The following is a 7,988-nucleotide window of genomic DNA, read 5'->3' as shown; positions in this document are numbered from 1 at the left end:
TGGGATACAAAACACATCTGTTCATCATGTGCTGTGATGGTGGTCATCTGGTCAGTCCTTTGGGTTAACTGTTGCCATACACCAATTTAAAGACCAAATCTAGAACCATAGGAGAGACATTGGATAATTTAGGGATAGGATAAGTCAGTGTCTTGAAATTCTTGCCTTTAAGCAAAAATAAGCCAGGTTTTTATATGCCAGTACTAATAATATATTGTTTACAGCTGTAGGCCTGAGATGATTGAAACCAAATGTAAAGTCAATTTGGAGGACTGCTGAATTAAAACAGTTAAAGTTCATAATCCTGCTAGGGTCTTGTGAAAGCAAACATTACTCAGGAAGTAAGTCAGATCCCAACAATTGGCATAAGTTTTTGGGTTTTGTTGTGTTTATTTGGAGGCCTTTGAGAACCTCCAAGCCCTCCAAAATGTTAAGTTGATTCCCTTACATAAGGAAAGTATGCCTCAGGGGGGGCCTGGGCTTCTCAATTAAGCCTCCCAACTTTGGCCCAGGTCAGGATCTTGCCATTTGTGAGTTCAAGCCCTGCATCAGGCTCTGTGCTGACATTTCTAAGCCTGGAGCCTGCTTTGGATTCTGTGTCTCCCTCACGGTCTCTGCCCTTCCCCCGCTCACGTTCTCTCTCTCTCAAAATAAACATTAAACTTTTTTGAGTATGCTTCAGGATTAAACTAACAATTCTCAACCTTCATTTCCTGCTGAATATTTCAACTCTGCAAAGGCTCAAGGGGAGAAACAGTGAATTAGACTAGGAAAAAAATTGTCACCCAGGATTTTATTTACAGTATCAGGATTTGACAAATTTTACAGAGATTGTTTGCTATAAGAGTATGCACACTAGCAGTTTTGCTTCAGACAACAGACTGAGGTCTTAGGTAAGACACTAAACTCTTTGAAGAAGAGGCCAGAAATCTGAAATAACCACCTGTGCATATGAACCTTCTCAGTTTGGCCAAGGGTTTGTACAATCTTTTGTACACTGTACTGGAAAAAAACCAAACTTACCAGAAATATTGGATACTGGTTTGCAGTTAAACTACTTGGGAACCAAGGATAGACACTATTGTGATCAAAAGTCAAAACTGGGGCTTGCAGCTAGGTGAGGAATAGGATTCTGTTTGTTTTTGTGGGGATTTACTAGGAGGGATCCTCTTTGGGATAAAGGCCAAATGGAAGCCATTTAGGACTGCATAATAAAAGTCATACCTGTCTCAGGATTGCAGAGGAGTAGTTGCTCTGGAAATAGAGAATGCAGACATGATTTTCTGTCACTTACTCAATTCTGCCAGTGTGGAGACATGAGCATGTTAAGTGGTGGTTTTAAACACGCATGCTAATTAGGCACTTTGTCCCTGAAATTTAAAAAGGTTTTATTATTACAGTGAACATTTTTGAAGCAATCTTCCTATGCGTGCATCTTAACAGTTTTTGAATTCCTAAAGGTAGGCAAGCTACGCCACCTCTGGACTAAATCCAGCCAGTGTCCTATTTCTAGTTTTTACAGCGTTGACCATTCATTTACGCATCGTATAGGACTGCCTTCCTATTTTAATAGCAGCATCAAGTATTTGTGACAGACTACATGACCCACAAAATTTACAAATAATTACTGAGCTCTTCTAAGAAAAGCTTGCTGGTAACTAATTTTACCCCACAGGTACCCATCACCTCCCCATCCTACTGAGCCTGGTTTGTAGAGGTGGCTCCCTCACTTCTATACCAGAATCAGACTAATATTCAAGACCCACTCAGGTGACTTTGATGAACAGCAGTTTTCCCAGTGAGAACTAAGAGTAGTGTGTATCTCGACTGTGTTGGTCTAAAACAGTTTGTGGGTGACTGCTTGCTTGGCAGTAGTGGAATAGGAGGGTTAGTAATAAAGCAAATGCTTTATCAAATTATCAAATTTGAATATCTATTCATGTAGGCTAAACATTATTTCACTTCCAAGAGCCTATCTTGCCGGTAATAATCCAACTCAGCTCCAATGTGAATAACTTGGAGAGGAAAAGAGTCCTTTGTGCCTTTTTAATTTTCACTGCCTCCAAGGACAAGTGACATTGGGAATAGAGCACAAGGGTCTTCCATTATAAATTCCATTCGTTGCTGCTTAATTCCCCACTATGAGATGTGATGATGGAATTACACCCTAAATCTTGGCGTTTCGTAGGAAAACGATTGTTGGGCTAGAATGAGTTTAGAGCCCCAAGCAGTGATCACAGGTGCCATCTTTTTAAACCTTATATTCAATTTATGTGTTCAATTTTATAAAGGTCAGGGAAGACCACATTTAATACGACATTTGAGTAGAGAGATGAAAGTCATGGATGTTTGGGGAAGGAATATTGGTGGACTAGTAAGTTCCTTGGCTTGTTCAAATCTAACACCAGGGAGGCCAGTGTGGATAAAAAAAGGAATAAGATCACATGGATAAGCAAAGAACCATATCAATTAATGATTTTTGTAGACAATGAGGAAAATTTGGCTTTTACTTGTGATGGCATGGGGAAACATTAGGTGTTCACTGGAAGAGTGAGATGTTCACAAAAGCTCAACTATGGAGTGCCAAGCAATGTGTAATGAATAAAATGAGCTCTCCATTTGGAAGGACCAGCATATGTAGAGGTGATTTTCATTATAAAATGGAAGAACTGTTAGATTAGACTTGGGGTGCTATTGAAATCCTAGTGGAGGGGCCCTGGGCAAGACTTGGGTCAAATGACCACAGTACTCGGGGGTTAATGATCATGTTTGCAAAAGTGCTTTATAAGCCATAGAACCATATAAATGAAGAGAATTTTGAAAACCATCCATACATATGGAGGCTGAATGGTCACTCAGCAGACTTTAGTACAGACAGGTCTCTTAACTAACCCACAATCTCTAACATTTCTTGTTCCCATAATTAAAGCTTTTTTATTTGCCAACCTTTTCAACCTTATAGAGCTCCTCCAGATACTTCCAAGGGAAATTGGTCAACTCATAAAAACTCAGAGGCATACAGTAAGTAAGTATTTAGCTGCTGATGTCAACTAGGCTCGCATCTGCAGGACAGGTGGTGTCTTAACCTAGACTGCACTGGCAGACCAGTTGACTTCACACTGCAGGTGTGTGGGTCTGCTCTCCATGTCTCAGCCTCCTTGGAAGAGTGGTCAGGCCAGCACATGTTCTTTTATCATGGTGGCAGAAACACTCAATTGCCCAAGTACATTTCAAGCTTCTGCTTGTCTATTAACATTCCATAGGTAAAATCAAGCCACGTGGCCAAGGGAAAAAAAAAAACACAGGGTGAGGAAATAGACTACCTGTAGTTAGTTGGGGAGATCACAGATTACATGGCAAAGAGCATAGACACAGAGAAGGGTCAGTAAAATCAGTACCAGGTTTCCCACTGCTGGTACTGAATGTCATTTTCTTACCTTCTTAGTGTGCAGACCTGTCAGATACTCCCCAGTGAGTTTTGCTGGAGGCCTACCTAACACCAAAGATGGAGAAAATCCTAGATACTCTTTACCCCAGCCTCTTGATTCTAAAGCCTGTGTGTGACCTAGGCTTGGTCAATCAGATGTATCCAAATTTCAAATCAGTAACCAATAGCCCCAAGAAGTAGGGACACTAGAAAATCTATTCAAGTGGGTAGGAGTTCCTCACAGAGGTAGGGAGGAGGAGGAGGAGTGAAGCTGGGGGTGAGGTGCTTCTAGCTTTAATAGCCAGACTGCTTGTCTGTCAGCAGTGGGGCAAGCTGTAGTGACCAGGGTTTTGCAGTGGTGGTGACCACACTTAACTAAATGGTCTAACTTTGGCTGTTAAACTTCCTTCCAAGACTGGTTCTCCCCTCTCCCTGCAGAGTCCACAAACTACCAAATGGTCTTATTTTATATATATATAACCTTTTCTGCTTAATTCAACTGGCATCATTTTCTATTTTTTACAGCCAAGAATTTTCACTGATAATACTCCATTGTGACACCTAATTGGTAGCCATCTCTAGTCTTCATTCCTGGCCCTTCTAATCTAATCCATTCTTCACTTAGCAGTGAATATCTTAAAATATAAATGTAAATCAGATCATAACACTCCTTTACTTTGAGACATGCTCCTCTCTCAAACCTTGTTACGAACTCAGTACATTGCCTGTCTGATGTAAAAAGAAAAAAAATAATGAAAGAAAATCCTTTAATGGCTTCCTGTTGCATTTAGACATAAATCCAAACTCTTAGAAGCCTGCAAGAACATTATTTAGCCAACCCCCTAACCAACCAGGTCTCCAACCTCATCTTGCAACTGTCTTTTGAATACTAGAAGCTGAAACTTCCTTAGTTCTAGTAACATGGAGCCAAGCCACTTGGGAAGAGGAGAGAAAAATAAGGTAAGATGGAGACCTCTTGGAACTGGGTGCCTCACAATGGTACTTCGGCTTGAAACTATTACTTCCTAATGCTTATTTTGCTTACCACCTGCTTGGCCTTTGCAATTAACTTAATTTTCCCAAGCAGTAAAGGCCTATGGTCTTCTTGATTATGTTTACTTGTTTTTTAGAACACTAGCAGGGGAGATGGGCAGAGTGACAGAGAATCTTAAAAGCAGGCACCATGCTGCCTGCAGAGAGCCCCATGCAGGGCTCAATCCCAGGACCTTCAGAGCATGGCCTGAGCCAAAATCAAGAGTTGGCTGCTCAACTGACTCAGCCACCCAGGCACCCCAAGGATTATCTTGTTTAAATTATTATCTCAATATAGTGGATATATTTTCTATTAAATCCAAAATGTTAATGGACTCATAAATACTATCTTCTCCCTCCACCAAAGAACATCATCTCATTAAATAATATAAAGAGAATTGTAACAGTGTTTGTGTTATTATGAAAATTCTCCGCTTTAGTCTGTGTGTTATTTGAATGAAAAGTTATCAAAGGACTTAGGGTTTCCAGACCAGGTATACAGGAGCTTGGAAGCCACCACTCCATCCTAACAAGTAAAAAGCTGAACAAACTGAAAAATTAGCCTGTTTTAGATCCCTTAAGAGATAAGGTCACAGGGCAAACCACTGCTCCCAAAATTGAGAACAGGCAAGCAGATACAGAGAATCACAACTTAGATGGAGAAGCCCACAAGTAGAGATCTCCAAAAGAGCCAGTGTCAGGGTAGGAAACCCTAGACTGTAAGTGCTGGATTGCTGGAGGCTTGATGCAAACAAAGTCTAAGATTCAAAAACTCTTAAGGGGACCAAACCATAGGGGAATCCTCACAGTTCTGTTGACTTTTGCCTCCAAAGGCTCAACTAGTTTTTTCACAGTGAATGTTAGAAGTCCCTTTGTGCTTCTATCAGTGGGGAGGGGAAAAGAAACCACTATGAAGTTTGCCAGAGCATTCGGTACTTCTTAACAAGGTTTGCCCCCAGGAAAAACTAACCAGACCTTAACCTGCTGGGGTTTTATCAGAGCATAATGACCTGAGTAAGGGAAATAACCCAACTCCAGCCCCCTCTAACCATCCTAGCCCACTGTAAAGGGTCTCAGGTAGTGGGGGAGAGGCTTGTGGGGGAATGGGGACACAAGCATTTGTGAAACTTACGGTGCAGAAGCACAGACATGCTAAAAGACTGAAACCTGGTCACAGGACTAGAGACCACTTTTCCTCCACCCGCATCTTACCACCATATTACTACAGGCCTACAGCAATCCTTTTACCCAGTACATCATGTCTATCAAGGAAAAATTACAAGGCCAAATGCACAGTTTAAAGAGATAGTAAGCATTAGAACCAGATTCAGATATGGCGGGTATGTAGAATGAACAGATTGAACTAAAACAATTATGATTAATATACTAAGAGCTATAATGGACAAAATAGATCGCATATAGGAAGAGATAGGCAATGTAAAGAGAGACAGAACTTCTAAGAATCAAAAAGAAATGCTAGATTCTTCACAGAGCCAGAAAAAACAATCTTAAAATCTGTATGGAACAAAGAAAGACCCCAAATAGCTAAAGCAAGCCTGAAAAAGAAAACCAAAGCTGGAGGCATCACAATCCTGTACTTCAAGCTGTAACACAAAGCTGTAATCATCAAGACAGTATGGTACTGGCACAAAAACAGACACTTAGATCGATGGAACAGAATAGAGAACCCAGAACTGGACCGACAGATGTATGGCCAACTAATCTTTCAAAGCAGAAAAGAATACGTAATGGAATAAAGACAGTCTTTTCAGCAAATGGTGTTGGGAAAACTGGACAGCGACATGCAGAAGATCGAACCTGGAGCACTTTCTTATACCATACACAAAAATAAACTCAAAATGGATGAAAGACCTAAACACAAGATAGGCAAGGCAAAGGAAACAAGCAAAACAACTATTGCGACCTCATCAAGACTCAAAGCTTCTGAACAGCAAAGGAAACAACAAAACTAAAAGGCAAATGACAGAATGGGAGAAGATATTTGCAAATCACGTATCAGATAAAGGGCTAGTATCCAAAAATAAAGAAGTTAGCAAACTCAACACCCCAAAAAACCATAATCCAGTAAAGAAATGGGCATAGGACATGAACAGACACTTTTCCAAAAAGACATCCAGATGGCTAACAGACACATAAAAGATGCTCAACATCACTCATCAGGGAAATACAAATCAAAACCACAGTGATGTTAATGCAAGTTGGTGCAGCCACTCTGGAAAACAGTATGGAGGTTCCTCAAAAAACAAAATAGAACTACCTACCCTATGACCCAGCAGTTGCACTACTAGGCATTTATCCTAGGGATACAGGTGTGCTGTTTCGAAGGGACACATGCACCCCCATGTTTATAGCATCACTATCAGGAATAGCCAAAGTATGGAAAGAGCCCAAATGTCCATCAATGGATGAATGGATAAAGAGGATGTGGTATATATATATATATATATATATATATATATATATATATATATATATATATATATAAAATGCAGTATTACTCAGCAATCAAAAAGAATGAAATCTTGCCATTTGCAACTACGTGGATGGAACTGGAGGGTATTATGCTAAGTGAAATTAGAGAAAGACAAAAATCATGTGACTTCACTCATATGAGGACTTGAAGAAACAAAACAGATGAACATAAGGGAAGGGAAACAAAAATAATATAAAAACAGGGAGGGGGACAAAACAGAAGAGACTCATAAATATGGAGAACAAACAGGGTTACAGGAGGGGGATGGGCTAAATGGGTAAGGGGCACAAAGGAATCTACTCCTGAAATCTTTGCTGCACTTTATGCTAAGTTAGGTGTAAATTTCAAAAAAAAATAAAAAAAAATTTAAAAGTTAAAATTATTTTAAAAAACAGTGAGATACAACCTCACACCAGTCAGAATGGCTAAAATTAACTCAGGCAACAACAGAAGTTAACAAGGATGCAAAGAAAGAGGAACCCCTTTGCACTGCTGGTGGGAATGCAAACTGGTGCAGTCACTCTGGAAAACAGTATGGAGGTTCCTCAAAAAACAACTGCCCTATTACCCAGCAATTGCGCTACTAGGTATTAATCCAAAGGATATAGCTGTGCTGTTTCAAAGGTGCACATGCACCCCAATGTTTATAGCAGCGTTATTGGCATTAAATAGCCAAATTATAGAAAAGACCGAAATGTCCATTCACAGATGAATGAATAGAGATGTCGTATATATACACAATGGAGTATTACTAGGCAATCAAAAGGAATGAAATCTTGCCATTTGTAACAACATGGATGGAACTAGAGTATTCTGCTAAGTGAAATTAGTCAGGAAAAGACAAATATATGACTTCACTCATATGTGGAGTTTAAGATAAAAAACATACATAAGGGAAAGCAAGCAAAAATAATATAAAAACAGGAAGTGGGACAAAACATGAGACTCTTAAATATAGAGAACAAAGTGAGGGTTGCTGGAGGGGTTGTGGGTGGGGGATGGGCTAAATGGGCAAGGGGCATTAAGGGAGACACT

The sequence above is a fragment of the Prionailurus viverrinus genome, chromosome C2 (genome assembly GCF_022837055.1).
Source record: "Prionailurus viverrinus isolate Anna chromosome C2, UM_Priviv_1.0, whole genome shotgun sequence".
In the NCBI taxonomy this organism is placed as follows: Eukaryota; Metazoa; Chordata; class Mammalia; order Carnivora; family Felidae; genus Prionailurus; species Prionailurus viverrinus.
The sequence above is the reverse complement of the archived record's forward strand: the minus strand, read 5'-3'. Positions refer to the sequence as shown.